We start from the raw sequence: 21,917 nt of genomic DNA, 5'->3' as shown, positions 1-21,917 counted from the left end.
ATGTGTTTTTTTTAACTGCGTTTTATTGAGTGTGTTTATTTAGTTATTTATTATTTATTGCTGTCCAACCTAAAGTCTTCGTTGTCTGTGTTAAAAGGTTAATTGTTGAAGAAAGCCTTCACCTGAGGCTTAACCTCAACAAAACCGAGCTCCTCCTAATCCCAGGGAAAGACTGCCCACACATGGGGCCCTATCTTGCATCCGGCACAAGTGACTTAGTCACTGGCGCTTGTGTCGTTGCTAGTTTACAACTGGCGCAGAGCGTTCTTTTCCCACCACCGCCACTCGCCGGTAAATTAGGGAATGATCATGCGCCCCAAGGGGCGGTACGGCGAAAGGAGGAGGCGTGTTCTGGCGCAAACGGTATTTTGCCGTTTCTGAATACAATTGCGCTAATGACCAGGAAATACCTGGTTTAAAGTCAGTGGCGCGTTGTTCAGATATTATTTTAAGGGCGCATGCATACATGCGCATGCAATGCATACGGATTGCTTGTGCACCTCGCGCATACACTTTGCAACACTCATCTACACGGACAGCAGTTCCCATTTTTGCAAACCATACATAATTACAAGGAAAATAAAATGTTAGCACACAAGGAAAATCATTGTGGTGTCCATAAAGATAAAATAAATAGGCATAAATCTAGCGTACACATTTACCCAAATTATTCACGCGAATTGTAACAGGCGTAATGACAGATCAAATTGACCTGGTTGACCAATAGTGGCAAGAGACACAATTATATAAGGACACCTGTCAAAGTGGGTTGTCCGTCAAGAATCAGTAACCACAATTCTGAAGACTGCGAAATAAATTCTGAACACTGCAAAATCACCTTCTGTAAGTCCATTTAAAACCTTACTCTGCAACTTACCAGTTAAGTTGAGGTTGCTCATAATTTTTCTATTGCACAGTGGAATGGAATACGTCTTGGGACCGAGGATCAGACGCCGGGGGGAGAGGGTCTACCGGCCCACACACCTATCTCTCCCTGAATGAGGAGGAATGCAGGCGTAAGCTACGCCTGACCCGTCAGGCTGTCACAGGTATCTGCCATCTCCTGGCAGATGAGCTGAGGACTGATGCACGCTGTCCCTATGCCCTCCCCGTTGCAGTGAAAGTTACAGCGGCACTGCATTTCTATGCATCTGGGTCGTTCCAGCATCCCCTTCTATTGGACGCATTTCACAATCGGCAATAAGTTCGGCTATACATGCAGTTACGTCAGGTCTAGTCTGAAATGCTGGGGAATACATCAAATTCCCCGTTACACCTGACAGCCAGGAAAGAACAAAGCAGGAGTTTTGGACCAAGTATGGGTTCCCTGGCGTCCTTGGTGCTATAGACTGCACCCATGTGCAGCTACGTGCCCCATCAGTAAACGCACTCATATACGTAAACCGGTAGGGAACTCATTCGATTAATATCCAAGTCATTTCCGATGCTAATTGTAGAATAAATCATGTCTTTGCTAATTACCCTGGCTCAAGCCATGACTCTTTCATATTGGCAAACTCGACCATTCCTGGCATATTCGAGGGGAATCCTCCCTTGGATGGGTGGCTGTTAGGGGACAACGGCTATCCGTTGAAGACATGGCTCATGACCCTATTTCTTATGCCAGCAACAGTGCGCGGAATTGTATTCAACAGGAAACACACACAAACACGCAGTGTAATTGAACGTACATTCGGAATACTGAAAATTCAGGTGTTTGGATAGGTCAGGTGGTACTTTACAGTATGGTCCTCAAAAAGTCGCAGCATTCTTTGTGGCATGTTGTGTTTTACACAACATTGCCATGAATCATGGATGTGTCGATGACATTAATGAGGATAGATTAGAGGACTTAAGGAGACGTGATGCTGAACTGCATGTGCCGATGGCATTACGTCCAAATGCCCTAGCAGCAGCACGGGAGAGGAGAGCTCATCTGTCAGAGGAGCTGCATCGTATATAGTGAGGTACGCAAACTAATGACATCTCCGCTCTATTGTTTAGCTACATTGTACAATTATTACCATGCATTCATAACCTTGTGATTCAGAGAAAGTGAGCCCAAAACATCGGAATGTCTTTGAGACATTTTTTATTCGACTTGTCCAAATGTTCGTAGGCGTAAATGAAAAAAAAATAATACAAAACGAAAAATGAAAAGTTGCAAAGATTTGAAGGAGATTTAGCCGAAAAATAAATTATTTTCTCACTCCTCTGAACCTTTCTTGGCGTGCGCCTGGCAAATCCGCCATCATAATAGTAATCCGCCATGGAACAAGCCCCGATCGCTGTTAAAGGGGATGCGAGAAAACGCTCTGATTGGTTCATTGCACGTCACGCCCAAACCACACCTACGGGTAATTAGGCTGCTTCAGACCAACCCTTTTGACACTTGCGCCGCGGCGGAAGTGTCATTTATCCGCCTGTAAAATAGCGATAGCACCGGAGAACCGCCCACAAAGCTACTTGCGCTTTGCGCTTCCCACTTGCGTTTCAGACTTTCAGTTAAAATAGGGCCCATGGACTTACTGGTCACCGTCGAGAACATCACTGTATCTCCCTCTCCAACTGCCAGAAACCTCCGTGTGGTATTGGACAATCAGTTATGCTGCACTGAAAACATCACTGCGGTCGCCCGATCCGGCAGATTTGCACTTTACAACATCCGCAGAATCCGGCCCTTCCTCACAAGGGAAGCAGCTCAGCTTCTAGTCCAATCACTGGTCATCTCCCGCCTCGACTACTGCAACTCACTCCTGGCTGGACTTCCTGCCTCTGCGATTAAACCTTTGCAGCGCATCCAGAATGCGGCAGCGCGCCTAGTGTTCAACCTACCGAAGTTCTCCCATGTGACCCCCCTCTTCCGGGGACCTCCACTGGCTCCCTGTAGTAGCTCGCATCAAATTTAAGACGATGGTACTGGCATACAAGGCAGTCGATGGAACTGCCCCTGCCTACCTCCAAGCATTGCTAAAGCCACACACCCCAGCTCTATCCCTCCGCTCAACTACCTCAGCTGGACGCCTGGAACCATCGCTAAGAGCTAGCAAAGGCGGTTCAGCAAAGTCACAACTTTTCTCGGTTTTGGGAGCTCAGGGGTGGAACGAGCTCCCTGCCGCTCTCAGGACCGCAGAGTCGCTCACTATCTTCTGAAAAAGACTCAAGACTCACCTGTTCAGAGTCCACCTCGACACTGCATAGCCAACCTCCCCCTTCTGGCCACCATTGTACACTGTATTGTATTGTATTGTATTGTATTGTAGTACTTAACTGTGTAGCAACTGCAGTAGCTGCTATCATGGCTGTAACACGGGGAATTGACTGACCTAGCGATTGTGGTACTTGCACTTGGTTCTATGAACATCCTTTCTGTACCGACAGCGATATATTGATGCACTTCTTATGACAAATGTACTTATTGCAAGTCGCTTTGGATAAAAGCGTCTGCTAAATGCCCTAAATGTAAGTGTAAAATGTAAATGTAAATACTTCAGAAGTGACTAAGTGGTATCGGGACATCCCTAGTGTAAACCTCTCTTTTATATTGTTACACAAAAATGAAAAGAGAAAATTATTATTATAGATTATTATACTATTTCTCAAGTTATAAAATCTCAGTAGATAAGTACTAGTAGTGAAAATGGGGATAATAATCACAATAAATTACATCAAATAATAATTCTTAAAGGCTATATGTAGCCATACTAGATATGTAGGGTTACAATTCAAGTTATATGCAAATCATATAACTTGCTTTAAAAATAGGGAGGGATAATTGGTCAAAAATAAAATATAGCTGCTACATCTGATAAAATAAATAACCAATTAATGTGCTCCAAGCTGAATAGCAAGACAAGCAAAACGAGGACATCTAGAGGCGAGGTGGGGAAATGCAGACGTGGAGATGTGTAAAACTAGCATGGATTCACTGGGAGGGCCCGCTCTTGTGGCCCGTGCTGCATCGTTACGCCACTGATTACAAATCAGTAGCAGCCTGCTGTGAGGGTTCAACACAGATGATGATTTATCTATGAGAATATTTAAAGTATACTTTTTTATTCTTAAAATGTATAACATACAACATACATTTATAAGCATACATGTTTCATACAAACTTGAGGCTCGAATACAGAGATTTGTGAATTCATAAGGCATTTTGAACTTGTGAAACTTCACTTGGACTCCCTGCTTTGAGACTTACATGTAATTTTATTGCAGATGATGGTAAAAGGTAAACTGGCAGGTTTGCCTTCTTGAGAGAGAGAGAGAGAGAGAGAGAGAGAGAGAGAGAGAGGGGGAGGGGCCACAGACTGGAGGAAAGTATAAAGGTCGAGGTTGCTGTCGACTGTCTGAGAAAAGACTGAGACATCTCTGCCGTGAGTATACCGCCTGAACAATGCATGTAGCAATTATTTTTATTATTACGAACCTATGAATATTATGAACCTATCAATAGTATACTGCCTAACAGCAGCGTCAGCCTACAAACAATTTCAACCTGAATATATGCATTTAATTGTTCATCATTGATCTCTTTATCATTAACATTAGCGTTTAATGGAATATTTTCTTTAGTTACTTATTTGATTTCTCAGTAGCAATTCTATATGAATGAATGAATGAATGATTTATTTCAAATATGCAACAACAAAACAACAATAATAATGCATCAACAGGAGTCAGCCCTAGTGACTCCTGCACTGATAATGCCGCCAAGCACTCTATATAAAAGGATGCTACAACATATAATGCTTGCTGATCTAATGCATCCCATGTTATTGCCTAACTAATTTATATCAAAATAAACTTTGCGTTATAAGTGTGTGTTTGTGTGTGTGTGTGTGTGTGTGTGTTTCAGATGGCCGTGAACAGTGGTAAGAAAGAGATGATCCCAGGTGACATAGCTCCACCACGATTTGGGTTGACAACTGTCACCCACGACACTGTTACCAGCAACTCCAGATGTGACTTTCGAGTTTCTGGCCTTGGCAAAGAGAAATCTGTAGTTGTGTGCACAGACAAGAAGGAATTTGAGAGACTGGCTGAATCAGTCAAAACATCAAGCCAACCTATGAAATCTGGTTCTCCTTCAATTTTCAAGTTACCCCTGGATAAAAACGATATTGGGATAGATGGATGCAAGAGCTACACATTTGGCCAAAACAGCCTGAGGCGAAATCGCAATGTCATCTTTCTGGGGGCAACAGGTTCAGGGAAGTCAACTCTGATCAATGGAATGATCAATTACATCCTGGGCGTAGATTGGAAAGACTCTTTCCGCTTCAAACTAATAGATGAGGGCCAGCTGAAGTCAAAAACAGAAAGTCAGACATCCCATGTTATTGCCTACAAAGTCAACTACCAAGATGGCTTCCGAGTTCCTTATTCTCTAACCCTCGTTGACACTCCGGGTTTCGGCGATAGTGGTGGGATGGAGAGAGACAGGGCGATCACAGAGCAGATCAGGAGACTCTTCACCTCGCCAAAGGGAGTCTGTGAGATAGATGCAGTTTGTTTTGTCACCCAGGCTTCTCTAGCAAGACTAACGGCTACACAGAAGTACGTCTTCGATTCGGTGCTGTCCGTCTTTGGTAAAGACGTGGCCGAGAACATTAGCATCCTGGTCACATTTGCAGACAGTCAGAAGTCCCCTGTTCTCGAGGCGATCAATGCTGCCAAAATTCCATGTCCTAAAACCAACAAAGGACTTCCAGTGCACCACAAATTCAACAACTCTGCTCTGTTTGCTGACAATAGATCTGTCCGCGACAGAGCTGATGAAGAATTTGATGAAGATATGGAGGTCGACACCGTTGATGAATTGTTTTGGGAAATGGGGGACAAAAGCATGAAAAGATTCTTTACTGCCTTGGATAGATTGACCACCCGAAGCCTGCAGTTAACCCAAAAGATTCTCACCGAGCATAGGCAGCCGGAGGCGGCTGTGGAAGTGTTCCAGCCCAAGGTACGGGCAGGGTCAGCCTACAAACAATTTCAACCTGAATATATGCATTTAATTGTTCATCATTTATCTCTTTATCATTAACATTAGCGTTTATTGCAATATTTTCTTTAGTTACTTATTTAATTTCTCAGTAGCAATTCTATATCTAATGCTTGCTGAACCAATTTATATCAAAATAAAATTTGCGTTACAAGTGTGTGTTTGTGTGTGTGTTTCAGATGGCCGTGAACAGTGGTAGAAAAGAGATGATCCCAGGTGACATAGCTCCACCACGATTTGGGTTGACAACTGTCACCCACGACAATGTTACCAGCAACTCCAGAGGTGACTTTCGAGTTTCTGGCCTTGGCAAAGAGAAATCTGTAGTTGTGTGCACAGACAAGAAGGAATTTGAGAGACTGGCTGAATCAGTCAAAACATCAAGCCAACCTATGAAATCTGGTTCTCCCTCAATTTTCAAGTTACCCCTGGATAAAAACGATATTGGGATAGATGGATGCAAGAGCTACACATTTGGCCAAAACAACCTGATGAGAAATCGCAACGTCATCTTGCTGGGGGAAACAGGTTCAGGGAAGTCAACTCTGATCAATGGAATGATCAACTACATCCTGGGCATTGATTGGAAAGACTCTTTCCGCTTCAAACTAATAGATGAGGGCCAGCTGAAGTCAAAAACAGAAAGTCAGACATCCCATGTTATTGCCTACAAAGTCAACTACCAAGATGGCTTCCGAGTTCCTTATTCTCTAACCCTCGTTGACACTCCGGGTTTCGGCGATAGTAGTGGGATGGAGAGAGACAGGGCAATCACAGAGCAGATCAGGGGACTCTTCACCTCGCCAAAGGGAGTCTGTGAGATAGATGCAGTTTGTTTTGTCACCCAGGCTTCTCTAGCAAGACTAACGGCTACACAAAAGAACGTCTTTGATTCAGTCATGTCCATCTTTGGTAAAGACGTGGCCGAGAACATTAGCATGCTGGTCACATTTGCAGACGGTCAGCAGTCCCCTGTTCTCGAGGCGATCAATGCTGCCAAAATTCCATGTCCTAAAACCAACAAAGGACTTCCAGTGCACCACAAATTCAACAACTCTGCTCTGTTTGCTGACAATAGATCTGTCCGCGACAGAGCTGATGAAGATAAGGTGGTCGACCCCTTTGATGAATTGTTTTGGGATATGGGGGCCAAAAGCATGAAAAGATTCTTTACTGCCTTGGATAAAATGACCACCCGACGCCTGCAGTTAACCAAAAATATTCTCACCGAGCATAGGCAGCCGGAGGCGGCTGTGGAAGTGTTCCAGCCCAAGGTACGGGCAGGGTTGGCGAAACCGGAAGAGACCCGATCTACCCAACAACAGATCAAAAAGCATGATGCCACGATCCCTTCCATTGAAATCCTCAAGCCTGTTCAAATAACCCAGAAAAAGGGAGGGACAAAGGACAACACTAACTTTCAGCAGCGTCCAGTGACCTCAGTGATTCGTTACCCCTGTGCAGGCCACAGTGAAAAGTGTGGCTGTGCTGCCATGAGTGATGGGAAAAGCAGGGTAAAAAAAGAGGAAGATGTCTTTGAGGAAAGACCAATAGAAAAGAAGGTCAAAAGAAAGTGGTGTGCTATTCTTTAGGATTTAAAAAATAACAAATGATTTCCAGTGTGGAACACCGATTTTTTGTTTTGACACGAAAACATGATGTTTTAAAGCCATGAAATGAGTAGTAAAATAAATAAGTCTGATCTTTTTTTTGTTACGATTATAAAGCACACGTCTTATTTAATATTTTACAGTAACGTTGGTAATCACCTGTGTTTGCTTCACCTCTCCTTGTTTCAGCTGTAACTCCTTATGTTCATGTTTGAGGTATTAGTTTTGCGACAACTTTGTACCGACTTGACATATGTAACAATTTCCCTCTTTTTCGATCCACCCATCCCTAATTTCTACAGTAGGTGTTCAGAACAATTAGTCCTCATCCCACTTAATTGCATCCTTCCTTGTCTGCTACATTAACTAATTTAAAGCTTGGTCTATGATATAATAACGCTGTTGATGAAAACCGAGTAATGAAATTGTGATCAATAATTGTTTGGGGTAAATGTGATAATTAATATGTTAGAGGAAACAACAAGAGAGGCTTTAAAAGCAATATTTACAAAAGTATAATCATCCTGCTATATGTCATCTTACTCTAGAAAAAAACACCATTAAAGATTGAAAAAGGTCTGTATTGACTCAAGTAGTTGTTTGTGTTCGTAAATATTTAAAGATTATTCTCCTAGACTGGATTGGTAAAGAGTTGAACTCCCCTTCAACTCTTTTCCAAAAGTCTTCACCGACTCAGGTTCCCAGCTGTAAGTTTAAACCTCGTCATGAAATCACCAGCAGGGGGCGAACAGTCAATGTTATTTCTGTACGGACAGTGTGGAAAATTAATTTTGTTGCCTCCAAAGAGCAGTGTTGGTGTTGGCTGAGCCCTGTGCCGTGTTACGTTTGCACCAAACATTGAACTTTAGAGTTTAAAAAAAATTGAAAAGCTCTTTCTTAATCCCTCTGATCTGTCAAACGTTTGCCAAATAACAGGTAAAATGTATCAAAACGTGGGCCTCACTATACTGGTTAACAAACACAAACTGTCCTGGACGACCTCTTCTATTGGTTACATTTAAATACACATACTTTTAGTATGAAAATCAGCAGGGCTCAATGGTTCACAATAATGATGATAAAAGCTTTACAGTAAACATTGGCGTCAGGAGTTTACATCCTCATTGTTTCCTTGGTTACCATTTAGAGTTATTTTGAGTATGAATATGTCAAATGTATGGTGCTTCTTTACTCTGTTCTGGAACGTCCAAAACACACAACAATCGGCCCACAGATCTGGCCAGAGCCACCACGCATTTAACAGCGTGCATGAAACATAAAGTAAACTAAGTACCGGTATCTAGGCATACTGTATACTTGTTTGGGAGATTAGCATTTAACAGTGGGATAGTTTAACAGTAGGCTATCACAGTGGAGCCCTAACAGCAGTCAGAATACAGACGTGATCAAATAAAAAATCTCTCTAAAACATAATGTCACAAGCAACACCGTGACCAACGTCCCTGTATTTCGCGGTGCAATAGCGTTGAGGTTCAGTTTGAAAAATCCACTCAGGGGTAGTGCATGTTGGGGGAGGGAGGGGGGATATTGTAACGGTGAAATGTTTCCTTTGATTAAAGGTAAGACACCAATAGCCACATACTTATGTATCTGTACATATGCAACCTTTGCATGTACAAATGTCCATATTTTAGTGCCAGAGGCGTGGCCACGGCGTGGCAGGGGGGGCAGGACAGGAGGGCGGCCCATGCGCGGTGGCAGAGCCAAGTCTGGGGCAGTTGAAGGTCCAAGTGAGCCGGTTTGAGGCGATCAACAAACACACACTCAGGCTTACCCCCCATGTCAACCATGAAGTTCTTGGCTCCTGCCTCGATGACACGGAAGGGTCCGTCATAGGGAGGTCGTAGCGGAGCCCTGTGGCCGTCGTGGCGAATGAAAACGTAACCCGCTGACTGCAGCTCCGGGGGCACCCCCGAAGCGGGGACGCCATGCTGCGTGGTCGGGACCGGGGCGAATATGAAGGTATTATTGTAGCAAAAGTCTTTAGCACCTGTAACTGCAAAATTTGAATGCGTACACTAAAGTCACAGTAAATTTGAAGTCGTATATATTTATTTTGCATGTGTACTCTAAAGTCACAAATGTGTAACAGTACATTTGTAGTCGTAAATATTTTTTATACCATTGTAAACACAAAATAGGTTCTACGAGTACGCAAATCTGTGTTACAGGTGCACAAATCCTTTTGCTACAATTATTGCAGCGCAGTTGGTGCAAAACACATTCGCACACCCGTGTTTCATAATCTGAGAACATGCCCAAAAGGTGTGCATTCGTAAACCCAAATTTGAACTAACGCATCAGAAGTGGCACATCTGTGAAAAATGTCCTCACAAATAAAATTATAAAGAACGCAATGTTAATTCAGCATTTTAATGAGCGAGCACAAATCCATTTTACAACTGCTCGAATCTGCTCCTGCAAGTCTCAGCTGTGGGTTTTTTTGCAAGTAGTTTTGCAACACGTCTAGGTGGTAAATGTGTAGCAAAAGTATTCGTATCCGTAGATGCCAGAGCGTCCGTGGGCGGGACAAAATAGTTCCGCCCATAATTTCCTAATCCAATGAAAATCGCCGGCAGGGATGCATTTCTCAAATTACACTGGGACCCACCGCGTGCCAGCCATGGAGCTATAAAGATCGCAGCATACTCTTTGCGTGTGAATGGAGGTGGGTATGTCATGGTGTGTGTGTTTCCCTGTGTTTCCCTCCTGTGTTGATTACTGTTCCCTCCCCTAATGTGTCTCAGCTGTTCCTCGTTGTGTTTGTTATTTAAGCCCTCGTCTTTCCTTTGTTCCTTGTGCTGTCATTGTGGTTGCTTGTGGTTTGCTGAGGTTAGTGTTGGTTGTTAGTCCTGCGTGTTCCGTGTTCCTTGTTCCCTCTCGAGTTCCCTGTTGTCTCCCGAGTTCCCTGATTCCTGTGCCTTAGCCTTTAGGTTTGATTAAAGTGCCGTTTTCCTCAATACCGTCTGCGTTTGGGTCCTACCTGCCTGCCTGCACCCGCAAGCCCCTAACAGGGTATCCTACATTATGTTAAATGAAATGACTTAGTTTAAGTGAATTCCCCCCAAAGTATTTCATTAACATGCCGCAAATGTCCTTCAATGTATTTTAATGGTCACCCGTGCCATAACATAAATTCAGAAATGTTAATGCAATACTTTGGGGGAATTCACTTGAACTAATAAATTTCATATAACATAATGTAGGATACCTGCAAGAGTATGCTTGCGCTCTCTGGGAGACAGCTGGCGGCTGAGGAATGCGAGTGGCTGCCAGGCATCCCCAACCCACTGCTCATACACCGCCCCCACGGCAAAGTCTGATGCGTCCGTGGTGAGAGCAGTGGGCGCAGAGGGTGAGGGGTGGGCCAACATGGCCGCGCGGGCCAGGGCCGCCTTGGTGTCCTGGAAGGCCTTGACGCGTTCTGCCATCCAGTCGACCGGTTGCTTCAGAGCCTTGCCATTCTGGGCCTCGTACAGTAGTCGCAGGATGTGAGCTATGTGGCGGAGGAAGCGATAGTAGAAAGTCACCATCCCGATGAACCCCTTGAGCTCGCTGACTGTGCAGGGGCGTGGGAAGGCTGCAACAGCTTCCACCTTCGAGGGTAGAGGAGTCACACCCTCCGCGGAGACCTGATGCCCGAGAAAGTCAAGGGTGTCCTGTCCGAACTCACACTTGTGCCGGATTGACAATCAGCCCATGTTGGCTGAGCCGCGTGAAGAGGGTCCGGAGGTGGGACAGGCAGGCCTCGACATTAACGGTTGCCCGCTTGCCCGGGGCAACTACAAGTAATATTTGGGCAAGTTGAGATTGATTTCTGGTTGCCCGAACGGGCAAGTGGATTTTGGGTGGATGTTAATATAAAGGCTATTTATTCAAGTGTTTTTAGAAACTGCAGAACAACCTTTTGTTCCGCAAAATCACACAAAATATAAGTATTTGCAATTGATCAGCGCGCTGTCTTCTCTTCTCTCGGACAGCGAGTTAACAGACACGCATCGCTTCAGTGCGAATATAGCCCCGCCTTCTGTCACTCACTCGCAGTGCGGTCTCTGGCAGTGATTCAAAGGTGTTAGCTAAAGTTTAGCCAACACAGCTAGCATCTCAAGTGCAGCGCCTCAGCGAATGGTTTAGGTAGAAGGAAAATGGAGTAGTGATGGAGGAGTGCGGTTTGGAAGTACTTTGGATTGAGGCAAATTACCAAGGAAAGTATGCAAGAACACGGTTTTGGGTTTCATAACTGTGCACATGCACAGTAATAGCGATCTTTTTCACGAAATTGGACCCTCACAAACTATATATTATATGAAAGCTGAGCCTCCACTTATTCCAACAGTCCAAACCATATCATTCTGTGACTAAAACTCGCAAATAACAACTTAAGAAGAAACGTCCCCTTTTGTTTTAACATGGAAAATGCTTGTTGAGAACCCTCACAATGGCAGCCTCTCCCAGCCGGGATATACGTAGACTGACCATTTACATGAAAATAAATATCACATTAAACAAATGACTCACAAAATATTTGAATGGGCGTTTGGTGACATACCTGGTGGAATATTTAACATGGAAAATGCTTGTTGAGAACCCTCACAATGGCAGCCTAACATGAGAGAAAGACAAGCTGAAGTACACTTTCATGGCAAAGTCGACGCTAGCTAAGTAGCTAGTAGCTAAGACTAAAGTCCATTTAAATGTAATTACCGATTCCCAGCAACACAATATATATGTACAAGCAACCAAGTATTAAGACAGTATTATGTACATTTAGACTCCCGTAATACATCGCTAAAGTGTGGATTCATGTTAGCTGCTCTGACTACCTACCTCTCCCAGCCGGGATATACGTAGACTGAGGAGATGAGGCAGCAACGTAAAATAAAACCCCCGCATTCCGCTAGGGGGAGCTCTAGCACTCCAACCAAGGCTCCCACCACCACAGCCAGCGCAAGGATCTCGCTGGCAATGGCAAGTGGGAAGCATTAACCCTGCTACATTGGCATGAACGGAAATGGCAAAGTGGCCATATTTGTAGTCTTTAACTTATCATTAAAACCATATGGTGTTGTCCATTATGTGTTGAAGAAACCATTCATAACTGTGGTTAGCTTGAAACATGTCATCAGAAATAGCATAGACTAAAATAATTTGCAACACATTTCACACATATTTTATATACAGCCAAAAGGATTATTAAATTAAATAATTACCACGGCTGATCCGTAAAATAAAAATGTCTGCAAAAAGCAAAACTTTGTAAAATAAACTACGACCGTGCCTTTGAAATAGCATTGGAGATATTGCAGTATACAGGTGTACATGTCGCCCTCTACAGGTGGAATCGGATTCTAAAGGCCAATTTCCACTGGAATCGAGTAACCCCTGACTGCAGCTCGCAGATCGAGGAGGAGCTAAATGTGGGCGGGCTTAAACGTTTAAGCCCGCCCACATTTAAGGAAAATTCCGCGCAGTATCATACGTTCTCCCGCTTTCGAGCGGAGGAGCTAAATGTGGGCGGGTCTAAACGTTTAACCCATGGTTTTATCCTCTCGGGCGCCATCTGGTGGCGGAGATCTGGCAGCACATTCTCAAACATCAATACAGCACAGCACAGCACAATGACTTACCGGTAATATGGAAAAGGGTTCATGCATTTGATAGACTTAGACATTCCTACTTTTAACTTGTCATTTCAAATGTCTTTTTTAGTATAGACACATATTATTTCGTACACTCGTACACAATTATATTAGCTAAGTCAAATAAACCAAAGACAGAAGCGGGAGAACGTATTTCCGTCTGGTCCATGATACTGCGCGGAATTTTCCTTAAATGTTGGCGGGCTTAAACGTTGAAGCCCACCCCCATTTAGCTCCTCCTCGATCTGCGGGCTGCAGTCAGGGGCACTTGGGCACGGAAGCGGCACGGCAGCGAACCGGCTGTGTTCCGTAGTGCAATCCCCACTGGAAGCGGCACGGACACGTTCCGACTATGGCTCAAGACGTGCATAATTATAATAATTATTCATACAATATTATTCACGAGTTATATTCAAACCCTTCATAATATCTATGCATCATTATTATAACCCATTAAATACGGTAGACCTATGATTTCTAGATGTCATGGCAACGTCCACTCGCGACACTGGACTTGCGAGGCATCGACGCAGACTTTCATTTATTCTTTGCCACTGATTAGCTATTGATACCATAGATAGACTGTATAATACAATACCCTGTGAATTGTATAGGGATCGATGTGAGCTCATGAATACTTATGAGCAAAGGCAAACTGATTGGCTATAGTCGTGTTCTGAGACACGGCAGCGAACCGGCAACTTTCAGAAATTGAAGAGGCAAGTATCGTAAACGAAGTGCCGGTTTGGGGACGGTTCCGTGTCGTGCCGGTGCCGTATCTAGTGGAAATGCCTACGTTGACTTTAATGGTTTCTATTATTTTCGGCGTATTTTCACTGCCGTGCCGCTTCCGTGCCGATTCCAGTGGAAACTGGCCTTAAAGGTCCCATGACATGAAAATCTCAATTTATGAGGTTTTCTAACATAAATATGAGTTCCCCTAGCCTGCCTATGGTCCCCCAGTGGCTAAAACTTGCGTTTGGTGTAAAACGAGCACTAGCTGTTCTGCTCGCCTTTGAAAAAACGGAGGCTCAAGCGCGCTGATTTGGAAATCTGTGCTCATGACGTCATGAGGAATCTCAGCTCCTCCCCTTACTCTGCCTGGCCCGCCCAGAGACGTTGGCCCGCCAATGAGACTCGACCGTGCGAGCACCACATGTGTGTGTGTGAATACACACACTGTAACGCAAGTGTTTCTTGTCGGTTCTTTGACGTGTCTTGTATTTCCACAACGAGACTGTCGTGGGGGTTATCTAAGCCATGGTTTAGAAGGAATTGGGGGAAAGGAACTTTGGTTTGACTCGCTGAAGTACATGAACTGCGACATGCCGCCGGTAGCCGCGAGGCACCATCGCCCGGCAGCGGGCAGCCGGCCGCAGGCAGCGCGCGGTTCAGTCGACTTCAGGTTGATGTGAAAGTGGAAGAACCAGAAACGTCGCAGACGTCGCAGAACCCGACAAAGTCGTTTGTGATTCATAATATCGTCTGGAGGCGCACACAATATGTTATATGATATAGATATCTATGTATTATATGATATTATTTAGATATAGAGCTCCAGGACTGTAACGCAAGTGTTGTACACTTCCTTGTTATTTGGATAACCGTTCTGCTGTTGGTGTGATGGCTCATAACACGTCGGACTCTCGTCTCTGGTATTTCTACGAGACTCGTATTGGGGGTTATCTCAGCCAAGGTTGAGAATGAATTGGGGGGAAGGAACTTTGGCTTTGACTCCCTCAAGAACATGAACCACGACAAGGAGGAGAAAGGGATCTTTGCCGGGCAGCGCTTATGCACCTCCGCCTCCGGCGGTGGTCCCTCAGCGGGGCTCAAGCGGGAGACATTCGCCGCCAACAATCCCTTTCTCCTCCATGTCGTGGTTCATGTTCTTGAGGGAGTCAAAGCCAAAGTTCCTTCCCCCCAATTCATTCTCAACCATGGCTCAGATAACCCCCACGACAGTCTCGTTGTGGAAATACAAGACACGTCAAAGAACCGACAAGAAACACTTGCGTTACAGTGTGTGTATTCACACACACACATGTGGCGCTCAGTATTCACATTGATGTGGACGTTGAAGAACCAGGAACGTCGGAGAACCCAACGCGGCCGTTTGAGATTCATAATATCGGCTCACACAGCTTTTGGCCGTGATAATATATATTATATGATATAGATATGTGTAGGCTATATGATAATATTTAGATATAGAGCTCCAGGACTCCCGTGTGTTCTAGAATATTTACAGAACACGGCTAAAGGCTGTGTGCGGCTTGCCATTGCGATACATCCACTGTAAACAGAGCGCATGGTGGCTGCAAGCTGCTCAGGGCCACACCCCCACCCTCCTCCTTGACACGCCCACCGAAACAGCGCATTTGGGGGAAGCTCAATGTGCGACTGGCTCGGAGTGGCTGTAACTCTGCACCACGGCTGAATTTAGGGAACGTCTTTGAATACTGTGTTAGTTGCCCACTAATACCTATATTAAAGAATACATAAAATAGCATGTCATGGGACCTTTAAGTATGCAGCTAGATTTGCTGCGGTCCACATTGGACAAAACTCAACTGCCGCTTTTCCACTGCATGGTACCAGCTCAACTCGACTCGACTCAGCTCGCATTTTTGGCGTTTCCACCGCGAAAACATTGTATCTGGTACCTGAAGTGGCTGCTTTTTTTAGTACCGCCTCGCTCTAGGTTCCAAGCAAGCTGAGCCGATGCTAAAAGGTGACGTCGGCAGACGGCCGGCCACTGATTGGCCAGAGAGTGTGACGAAGTCACGAGAGCGACATGGCAACCATGCTGGTAACAGCCATAGCAGCGCCGCAGCCAACATATTCCACTTCTTCAACTTCTTCAACATGCCAGCTAATAATACGAACACGAATACCATCGCATCGATGTCCTCCATTGTTGTTATGTGGGTTCTGTCCATGTGTGGGTTGCGTAGGTGTTGTTTGCGTCGCGTACAAAAATACGTCACAGCCCTTTCGGGCAGCCGACCCCGCCCACGTCCAGGAGGTACTATTTGCGGTGGAAAACGACCCGTGCTGCTACCGTGTCAAGTCGTGTCGAGTCGATTCGAGCTACATGTGCGGTGGAAAAGCGGCAGACGTGATCCACAAATGCGTACAGGTGAGTTCACATGTCCTAATCTGTTCTGAAAGTGAGTGTGTGGATAGAATTTTACAAAACACGTGAACGATATTTGCGGTTCGTTGGACACGTAATGTGAAGCGTAAGTGTGGATATATTTTAGCAGTCACAAGTAAAAAAATTTAATATTTGTGGATATTGATTCCAAAACCCGAGGGAAATATTATTGTGGATTGTGTTTAGCGCAACGTGAAGCATCTTCTGTGGGTTAGGCCTACGCATAATCAGGTCTTACACATTCGCATTTTACAGCTCAAAAGTATGGGGTCAGAACAGTCTCATTAATAATCGGGTGAACTACTGATATAAAATGGATAAAATGTCCTTTTTAATAAACAATCTGTGCACTTACAAAGTTATCAATGCCTTATTTTATATGTTAAGACCCTTTTTATGCTACCAAAGAAGTGTCGGGCTACCTCTAGCCTTGTAAGTGGTTTAAAATAGCGATTTAGTTTTTACCATGAGACACGTTACAAGTTTATAGTGTTTTGATAGAATCGGCTAAAAACAGCCAACTTAAGAATGCGTCTACATGCGCCTTTTTGCTCCCAAACGAACATTCCAACTCGTTATCATACCAAACATTTCCCAGATCCATTTTAAACCGTATTTCTCCTTTAGGTTAATTGCTTTGTGTATAAAAAAACAAAAAAACTAAAGTATATAAAAAAGATAATAAAAAAAACAGCGCTCTTGGGGGCCCCCTGATGGACGAGGGCCCTAAGCGGCCGCTTATTTTGCGTATAGGGAGGGCAAGCTCTGAGTAGTTCTATAGTAGGCCTATTACTAGTAGCCCTGTATAATAGGTCTACAGCAGCCTATAGCAGCAGCAATTACATGTCCTATTGAATCACGTCGCCTTTATAGATTTTATACAAGTTGAAAACATGAGTTGAATTTAGTCATTAATTTGTCATCTCTGCGTTTATTGCAACATTTTTTTTAATTTTCCGAAACTAAAAGTTGAATAGTGACCGATATTTCACCACATTTGTAGGGTGTCTGCCAAACCCTGGGACCGTATATGTGATATTATAAGGATAACTATTTGGTACTAACTAAGTATGGGGGTTAGAGGTAATGGAACAAAGAAAAATACACTGCTAGGGTTGTGCCGATGGACGATGTCAGAATCAGAATCAGAAAAGGTTTATTGCCAAATACATTTACACATAGTAGGAATTTGTCTTGGTATTCGTATTCGTTGCGCACGATCTTAACAAACAAACAGTAAACAAGAAACAATAATGCAAGTATTGAATAATAAGTACTGAAAAAGATAAGAGTAAATAAAAAATTATAAATAAATAAAGACACTCTATAAACATATACATATGCACCATACTAAGAAGATAAGATAAGATAAGAATATCCGTACAATTGTGCGTGATGGTGAAAGTAGTGCTATACTTGTTGTCATCATAGGCAGATGACTGTGGGTGTTGATGGGGGAAGGGGGGGTAGTGTGCGTGTCAGTGTTGGTGGGGGTCCGAGGCCGTTGTTGATGAGGCCAGTTGCAGACGGGAAGACTGTTTTTGTGGTGGGAGGTTTTGGTCTTGACAGACCTCAACCTCTTACCAGAGGGCAGTGTTTTAAACATATGTCCGGGGTGGGAGGGGTCCAACATGATCTTCCTTGCACGCCTCAGTGTCCTGGAGGCATGCAGGTCCTGGAGGGACGGCAGGTTGCAGCCGATCACCTTTTCAGCATATCGGATGATACGCTGCAGTCTGCTCCTTTCTTTGACGGTAGCAGCAGCGTACCAGATGGTGACGGAGGAGGTGAGGATGGACTCTATGATGGAGGTGTAGAAGTGCACCATCATGGCCTTTGGCAGGTTGAACTTTTTCAGCTGCCGCAGGAAGTACATCCTCTGCTGTGCCTTTTTGGTGATGCAGCTGACGTTCTGCTGCCACTTGAGGTCCTGGCTGATGACTGTGCCCAGGAAGCGGAAGGACGCCGCGGTGTTGACTGGGGAGTCACACAAGGTGATGGGGGAGGGTGGGGCTGTGTTCCTCCTGAAGTCCACAACCATCTCCACTGTCTTTAGAGCATTGAGCTCCAGGTTGTTTTGGCCACACCAAGTCACCAGGTGGTCAATCTCCCACCTGTAGGCAGACTCATCTCCGCCAGAGATGAGGGTGGTGTAATCTGCAAACTTCAGGAGCTTGACGGACTGGAGACTGGAGGTGCAGCTGTTGGTGTACAGGGAGAAGAGCAGGGGAGAAAGAACGCAGCCCTGAGGGGATCCGGTGCTGATGGTCAGGCTGTTGGAGACGTGCTTCCCCAGCTTCACATGCTGCTTCCAGTCAGACAGGAAGTCAGTGATCCACCGGCAGGTGGAGTCGGGCACGTGCAGCTGGGAGAGCTTGTCCTGTAGCAAAGTGGGGATGATGGTGTTGAAGGCAGAGCGGTAATCCACACACAGGATCCTGGCGTAGGTTCCTGCTGAGTCCAGGTGCTGGAGGATAAAGTGGAGGGCCATGTTTACAGCATCGTCCACAGACCTGTTGGCTCTGTAGGCGAACTGCATGAGGTCCAGGAGAGGGTCCATGATGGATTTGAGGTGCGACAGGACAAGGCGCTCAAAGGACTTCATGACCAGAGAGGTCAAGACGACTGGTCTGTAGTCTTTGAGTTCTATGGGCCATCGTCCGTCATAATGGCTGACTGACATGACGATGAAGGGCCACCATCGTGATGGCATGCATATATCTATATCTATATATGTATAGATATATATATATATTTATACAACGGGGGACCTAAATCCAGCGATCTGATTGGTTCCCAACTGTTGTATAATGAGAGTATACATAACTGCTATGACGCCCGATCATTTTGTGAAAGTTTGCATATCACTCCGCGCCTGGAAGTAGAAACAGTTACAAAGTAAAACATATGTTGGATGATGGAGAGGGTGTAAATGTTGTTACTCCGGGAGTGAGCAAGGCGATGGAGAGACTAACGAAAGCTTAGGCACACGGCGAGTGACCTGCTCCATAGGATAAATTGCCGGCGAACCGCTCTATCGGAGCCTTCTCTCGGAGGGACGCTAAAGTGTGTTGCATAGCGACCGTCGATGCATAGCGGCAGCCAGGAGGGACTACTTTTTGGTAGTCTTTAATAAAAACGGCTATTTTGACTTTCTTGGTTTCTTTTTAAATGTAGTGTGTCTATGACTTTCGTTTCGCCATAACAGTAACCGTTGTATAAAAGCAATAGATCACTTCAGACAGTGGCATGTGCTCATTATACCACTGTGAAGGGGGTCGCCGGCCCTCCGCTGCGCGTCGGGGCCGGACAACGCCCCTTAACAGTGGTATAATGAGCACATACCACAGCCTGGCGTGATCTATTGCTTAAATATAAAATCCCATAACTGATATTTTGCCTGTTAGGCCTAAGGATAACGTGGTCATATGTTACCAAAAATACATTTAAAATGATGACAATATGCCCCTGTTCATGACCGCATTTTCAGTCTTTATTGTTTTGTATTGTAACAATGAAAATGACTTCTGCGTCACATCAGGTGACTATAATGGTAATGGAATGTTTTTAACTATACATAACCTTAATGTTGCTGGTGTATTTTATTGTTTTCCTACTTATGGCATTATAATGAATACCTAAAGATTTAGCCCCTTATCAGCAGGCCTGGTCAGGGTTAACTGAGACGGGAAAACCATGGCAGGTAAAAACATCCGCATTCAAAGGCAGTTTCACCCACACAAGTTGGTTTCTGAGAAATGGCCTGACAGGCAGAAGGAAGAAGCCACAAGTAGACGTGTTGAATATAGTTGAGGTTAGAATAACCGGTTATTCTTCATGGTTGGCATGGGATTCAGATCCAATCTCAAAGAGGTTGACGTATGAGGCAAGTACACACATTTACCGATATTTGTACCATGCAACTCGTTGGCGTTTGTTCCAAAGATTGCAGCAAGTTAAAGGTTAGAACAATTTCCTATGGAGTCAGATCTTACTCTATCTTTAGAGAATCATCTCAGTAACGAGGCCACCAGGTTCGGCTGTCTTGTATGCAGCTGTTAACAGTATTCCTATGACTGATATTTTGGCTGTTAGGCCTAAGGATAATGTGTGCATATCATGCCAAAAATACAGATAAAATGGCGGATAATATGTTACTTTTCATGACAGCATGTTCAGTGTCATTATTATTGTAACAATGAAAACATCCCCTTAATATTTCCTGGGTATTTGATTCTTTTCATACTTATGGCGCAGGGGCGATTCTAGGTCCTGACTTTTGGGGGGTCTAAGCACCCAGGAAGCCACAGGGGTTTATGATCTATATAAAGGGGAGGGATTTTGAATATTGTAGATGTGATTTCTTGCCTTCTGCTGCATTTTAGGGTGACTTGGTGGAGATCCTAAATTCACTCTGGTGGGTGGTAAATCGATCTATTTATCTATCAATCCAATACATTGTATGTTTTTGAATGGTCTGCTGGTTCATTGTCCGAAAAGCACAGACCTTTTGTAACAGTTTAACCTCAGTTAAACTCATAATACCAACGAGTATTTCATCCCAGAGGAAAGGATTTAACACATTTTGGCTACTCTCTAGCTCTTAAAGAAGAAATATATTGTTTATAACTTGACCTTTTTATCGGAGTAATGGACAACACTGTTGAAAATGTAGCATTATGTCGTATTATATCATCCATTCTTTTGTCCTGTACAAGATTCTGTGACCTTTATTTTCTATTTATTACTATGCTGTTGCATATCTGAGCCCATAGATGGCAGTGTGAGCTAAATAATGCAGTTCTGAACCACTAAAGTGTAGAAAGGAAAAAAGACTGTTTGGATGAAGGAATAATCAAATCAATGTGAACTGTAATAACAAATTTGAGGTATATTCAATTTGCTTTGCGTAATTTTCATGACCATATTTCCCCCTTTTTTTTTTTAACACAGTTACCGAAACACAATGGTTTTCAAAGTAAACTATACATTGTAAAAATGAAAAATGGATACTAAATATGTGAAGACAAAGTAAAATGAAAACTTCAAAACAAATATTGTTTTATTGATAATGGAATATTGTATCAACATACATTTTTATAAAACTTGTGATGCAAAAAAGTCAACATGTACTTCATGTGCTAGACAAATACTAAGAGAGACAGACCACTATTTCGGGAGAACTAAACTATGTCGCCTCACTTTCAGGGAGGCAAATCTATCAATCACTCGTTCAGGATCTATTTTCTTAAGATCATCACTCTCAACAAACATCACTGCTAGGTGATGGAGTCTCTTTTGCTCCACGATCCTTCTGACCAAGTTATGGAGACACCATACATATACATTATACAAGTACTGAAGGACCTTTTACAACTGCAGCTGCTGACTGGTATGGTTATTGCAGACTGAATAGTTGCCTTGGGAGAGGGGAACGTGTGTGCATCTAGCAGGTTATATACGGCAAGCATGTTCCCAACATA

General features: G+C 44.1%; 4 protein-coding genes across 6 annotated transcripts in view; 2 read left to right on the top strand and 2 right to left on the bottom strand.

Moving 5' to 3' along the window:
- Positions 1-21,917, bottom strand: part of slc39a6 (solute carrier family 39 member 6) — a 583,352-nt gene that overhangs the window by 86,719 nt on the left and 474,716 nt on the right. The window lies entirely within an intron of this gene.
- LOC132462545 (uncharacterized) overlaps positions 1-21,917 on the top strand; it is a 570,484-nt gene that overhangs the window by 95,944 nt on the left and 452,623 nt on the right. The window lies entirely within an intron of this gene.
- wdr33 (WD repeat domain 33) overlaps positions 1-21,917 on the bottom strand; it is a 373,687-nt gene that overhangs the window by 200,079 nt on the left and 151,691 nt on the right. The gene's annotated exons all lie outside the window — the stretch shown is intronic.
- LOC132462549 (uncharacterized) overlaps positions 4,344-21,917 on the top strand; it is a 121,965-nt gene continuing 104,391 nt past the window's right edge. Inside the window, exon 1 of the mRNA XM_060058119.1 lies at positions 4,344-4,376. The gene's annotated coding sequence lies outside the window, so the exon portion shown is untranslated. The remainder of the gene's footprint in view (positions 4,377-21,917) is intronic.

Source organism: Gadus macrocephalus, chromosome 8 (assembly GCF_031168955.1).
Source record: "Gadus macrocephalus chromosome 8, ASM3116895v1".
NCBI classification, from domain to species: Eukaryota; Metazoa; Chordata; class Actinopteri; order Gadiformes; family Gadidae; genus Gadus; species Gadus macrocephalus.
The sequence above is the reverse complement of the archived record's forward strand: the minus strand, read 5'-3'. Positions and strand labels throughout refer to the sequence as shown.